We start from the raw sequence: 5531 nt of genomic DNA, 5'->3' as shown, positions 1-5531 counted from the left end.
ATTGGAACGGTTTAAAACCATTACTATATTGTTTATACAACGGTTCTTAATCGTTACCGTACTATTTAATGCAACACTTACGTAAGCTATTGTTACGGTTATATATGGATATAACAACAGTTTGTTTAATCTATAGTAACAGTTATATTTGTATTGGAACGGTTTATAGATCATTTTGGAATAGTTTATAAGACCTATTGCAACGGTTTACATTGTCTAACGGAACGTCATTTGTGTCCTATTGCAACGGTTTTGGTAGGCTATTGTATCAGTTCAGTTAAAACTAAAATATAGCACCTGTTATATATATATATATATATATATATATATATATATATAAATATGTATATATATAATAAATTATAATAACACTAAAATTTAAATAAATCATAAAATGAAACTATTAATAATATAAATTATCCATCAAGCAAATAATATCCATAAAGCAAATGTTCTACCCCAAGTGCATAAGTTTAGTACATTTCAAAAGAGTAAGTTTAAAAAATATTGATAACAAAAGATTCCTAGAACATTCATCTATAGCAATTCAAAATTCATCTCAAGTAAGGTCTAGTTCTTCATTACCTTCATCATCCATTTCTTGATCTTCTCCACCTACAAAAGAGGATAAATAAAGTCATTACCCTTCAAGAGAATCAGCTAATAAAAGACCAAAATAAAGTAGTGCTCCTTGCTAATATTTGAAACCTTGCACAGGTTGCAACCTATTATAACTAAAGTGGCCTGTTTTCAAGTAAATCCCAGAACTACCAAGCAACCTGTTTTCAAGTAAATCCCAGATCTCTAGCTAATATCTTACATACAATAACTTAGGTAACATGCATTTCTTTCCTCCATTATTTACTTTGCTTTAAACTTGTTTTCTTGTATGACTTTGGAACTAGCAAAATTTACTAATCCACCTCCAGAAAGAATTTAAAAGAGAAATAGAATATTAGCATAATGAATTAGTTAAACTATCTTCCTGTCACTTTTTAATTAGATTTTCAAGTATTCACCTCTGAATCTCGCTATCTATTTTGTTTTACAACCATTCATTTCACTTGTTGGCTTCCTGAAAACATTTTGTGGCACAACAAAAGAAGCTATATAGAAAAAAGAAGAAGTAAATAACTAGCTACAGAAATTGGTAAAGAGAAAATAAACTTAGGCATACGACAGTTTATTTGATTTCCTAAGCAAAATGATGTAATCATGTTTCCAACAGAGGAGATTCTTGGCAGCTCTGTTGCTAAATCACTGATTCAGGTGTAAAACACTGAACCTTTTTTTTTGTTCTTCGGAAGGAATAGTATACAAGCATAATGTGTATATTATTTTTATTTTATCAGTTATATAAGTTAAATCCGTAAAAAATAAAGCATAAATACTATCCACGTTTGAGATGAGATTATTCTCAGTGAAAGAGCATTAGTACTTTGGTATACTCAATATTGATTTTTGTTTCAGATTTTTATTCTTTGTCATGCAATAAAATGAGTTAATTACTTAAATAGTTATCCAAGTACTTATGAAAATAACGTAGTAGTAAAATTATTTTTGAATTTTTTGTATCAATAAAACTATCCAACTTAACCAACATTCAAAACAAACTATTTCAGTCGAAAGATCAACTTTCAGTGTCAGAATGATTCACCCACTAAACCTTCAAGTTCTCACAGAATATGCATCATAGTAATGACACTAGCTAGGCAACCACAGAATTACGCAGCGACTAAGTGCCATAGGCAAAGTAAAAAAATTACTAGACTATTCAGACTTTGCGAGAGAGAGAAAGAGAGAAGTAGTAGAAGAAGCAGCACAAGGAAGGAGAAGAAGAAGATGTATAACATTTGGTACGTACTGACCTTGATTATATAGCACAAGCTAATATTAGGTGCCAGAGGGAGGAGTATCCTACTGGTCATTAGGTGCCAAAGATGCATTGCCCTTCTCACCAATTTCACAAAGATCCTGTTATTCGTCGAATTGCAGACAGATGAAAGATGGCTAGTCTTATGTCTTGAAGTAAATTACGCTCAAATTAAGTATAATGCAAAAACCTAAATAGCCACCTGATTACATGGACTCTTTATTTACTTTGATGTACTAGATAGCAATTAGATGTGCTTATATCAGATATTCACCTATAACTGAGTTCATGTAATATAAATAACCACAATTCGCCTACAAAATTTAGCCCAAAAATAGCTCTGGATGGAATCTAAAACTGATCAAGAAGCTCATGATTTCTAATTAGTGTTAGCACTTGCCACATTGAGAAGAAAACATATGATCAGTTTAGCCTACATAGAGATATGTATCACTTTGTGTATACAATTTTAATGGTGACTTCGACAATAAGAAATCATATCAGCTATGCGTTCAGAGTGTTCTGAAAGAAAAGAAAGTTGCAGCAGCATATATCTGCTCCTTAGCAAATTCCAAGTCAACATTATATCAGAAAAGGTTTCGCAATTGAAAGCCCTTACTATTTTCCAGTTAACACGACTTATTCGGACAGCATTGTAACATATCAATTGAAGGTAAGTTACAACGACAAACACAGAAACAAGTAGTTAATACTATCATTAGCCTGCAACCAGCTTCAATGAGAAGCTATATCCTTTAGTTTCTGGCTTATGGTTGCTAACCATGAGAAAAATCATTAGCGTGGCAAAATAAGGGACATGGATATCTACTTGTAACAAGCAAGCATATTCAGGTTTTTGCTCACCTTTTGACTTCAGTATATAATGAAAAGATATTAAACTGTGCTAAGTAAGGTCACATATATGCTAAGAACTCATAGATATCAAGAACAAAAAGGGAGAAATTATAGTACAACAAAATCCTAATAGAACTCTAACTTAGATTAAAAGCTTCAGTAGAAAAAACTCACAGCTTTAAAGCTGTTAAGTTGAACAAGAAAATCTTTTTTAACAAAGACAACTGAATCAAACAGTGACATATCTAACAAAATATAGAATCAAAACCTATCAATTGTACCAACGTAAAGTATAATTTCAATGAAATTCACAATTTCAAGCACAATAAGAAGACGTACACCAGTGTGTTTAATCTCCATTCAATCACACTATGTCGCTCAAATACTCCCAAAAATAAAAATCAGTTGAATCGGATAATAACGAACATTAATACTAAAATCTTCATTCAAAAACACAACTATCGAATGTGGTTATCTAAAATTTAAATTAAAAAGAGATTAAAAAAAACTTACCGCGATTTATCCCACAGCTATCAGTTGCAATTTCTTCCTCACTAATGGAATCTGCAAATTATGGCTCAACTATTGAGAAATTGCAAAAGGAGATGGTCGAGCTTAGTCGAGAAAAAACCCTAAAATTTTGGGACTATTTGAAAATGTGGAGCTTGGATTAATAGAAGGAGGTGGTTGTTTCGGGTGGAGGAGATAAAGTTTATGGGTGAAGAAAAAAGAAAATCAAATCTCGGAACTAGTCGAAGAGCTGGAGCGACTTTGTTGACGGCCGGGTGGTAGTTGTTGTTGACGGCCGTAGAAGGAGGTGGTTGTTGACGGCCGTAGCTGTTACAGAGTCGGAGGTTCTACTGCAGAGGTTGACGGCGGGATGGTGGCAGAGTCGGCGGTTGATGGCTGCCTTTCGACGGTTGTTACAGAGTCGTCGCTCTGGGTGAAGTCCCTTTTGAGAGGGATGGCCTTTCGATAGCCTTTAGTTGTTTTAAATTTTATTAGGTATAGAAATTAAACTTATATTTCATAATTAGTCCATTAATTAAGACAAAAAGAAATTTATGTAAAACTAGGGGTTCTAGCGCGAGTTTTACGAAAATTCAGGGGTCCAAAATTTTAGGAGGGAAATAACAACTGTTCCCATTGCATTTTTTTCAAGATCCGTGTCAACAGAGATATTTATTGGCACGGTTAGTATAAGCGTGGCAAAAAATAAAATCCAATGGGAACGGTTTCTAATTAATGGCAACGATTTTATAGCCCAAGTGTGCTAGTATCACCCATGTAATATTGCAACGATTAGAACCGTTCCAATAATAGATCTGTAGGAACGGTTTCTGAACCGTTACAAAAACATCTGTTCCAATAGGCCCATTTTCTGGTAGTGATAACATATAGAAGGAAATAAATAGGGGAACGAGGCTAAAATACTCAAAACGACAGGCTAGGTCTTACAATGTCAATTTCATCTCATATGTCTTTCATCTTCGAAATATATGAAGTAACCGACTCATAGATTGGCAGCTCAGTTCAAAGTTGATATATTCTAGTCAGATTGTCCTTATCAAATTTCACATTAAACTCATCTCATACCTTCTTCGCACTCGAGCATACATAATGCTAGGTACAAAGTTTCTTGATACTATATTGCTTAGCCACGAAACCACCATTGTATTACATCTCTCCCTCTGTGTTGCTAATATACCTTTGTACGAGCCCCTTAGATAGGTACCGTCTACAAATCCTAACATGTTATTCACCAATATCGCTACTCTCATCGCACTATCTACAGTACATAATTCTCTAGCCCTGTGAGTTTCAGCGAAATCAGTGCTATTCCAGGTACATCTGAATCTCCAAGAAACAATGGATGATTATGAGGTAATTATCCAATTTTGTCGGTCGCCATGGTTGACCTTAAATGTGTGCAATAATAGTGTTTGAATCCTCACAATTACAGCAATCGTTGCTCTGATATCATGTTAGTTTGTTGAATCTAAGCACAGCAAACTAAATCCAATAACAGGCAATCAAGTTCATAGTCGAACTGGAAGAAGAATCTAGAGAGTGGATTTAGAGAGGAGTGAGAGCAATCCTTTTAGTATTGTGTAAGAATGAATGAGAATACAACTCGTTAGTGGAAGAGCATTGTTTTATAACTGAATCACGTGCCCCTTCCAACTAAATTGCTAATGTGTCCCTTTAGTTTCTTTTATTTACAATTAGGTCCCCTGCTAATTACAATCGAGTCCTAGACTAACTAGTCTTGATACAAAGATTCTAAAATTGACCTTAAGTCCACCACTTGGAATAGAATATCCCATACTTGAGGAACCTTTCCATATTCCGGAGACAGAGAAGTCAAGGATTTAAACTTGTAACAGCCTCAATGTGATCCATCCTCAAGCATGGAACAATAATAGTAGTAATTAATGCATGTCTTTTATGGAGTATAAAATATTGTCATTTTCTAAGCACTATAGTGTTAGAGGTGAATAATCATACAATTAGCTAGTTATAAAATACTAGACTAGCATAATAAAAATCAGTTCATAATTTTGAATACGTAATTAAGACAATTAACTTTTTTTTGTTTGGTTTATGTAAAGTTTATTGCAAAATTAAAAAGATAAAACATCATAAAATTATTACAGATTTTTCATTTTCAAAATTTTGAAAAGAATGTAAAAAAGGAAAGAAACGAATTTTTCGAACTACCGAATTCTATCCGTTTGGTTAATTACTTCAGCAAATCACTTGTCATATTGATTACCATAGAGAAAATGCAGCTTTTAGATCT

At 33.3% G+C, this 5531-nt stretch overlaps 1 long non-coding RNA gene across 1 annotated transcript; it reads right to left on the bottom strand.

The window, feature by feature from the left end:
• Nucleotides 1–390: 390 nt before the first annotated feature.
• Nucleotides 391–3748, bottom strand: LOC104113191 (uncharacterized). The gene is made up of 3 exons (XR_690175.4): nucleotides 3242–3748; nucleotides 1869–1974; nucleotides 391–615 (listed from the first exon to the last, which is right to left on the bottom strand). It is a non-coding gene; the product is annotated as an uncharacterized lncRNA (long non-coding RNA).
• Between the last annotated feature and the right edge of the window lie 1783 nt (nucleotides 3749–5531).

Source organism: Nicotiana tomentosiformis, chromosome 5 (assembly GCF_000390325.3).
Source record: "Nicotiana tomentosiformis chromosome 5, ASM39032v3, whole genome shotgun sequence".
Taxonomy (NCBI): Eukaryota; Viridiplantae; Streptophyta; class Magnoliopsida; order Solanales; family Solanaceae; genus Nicotiana; species Nicotiana tomentosiformis.
This window is presented reverse-complemented; position numbering and strand designations above follow the sequence as displayed.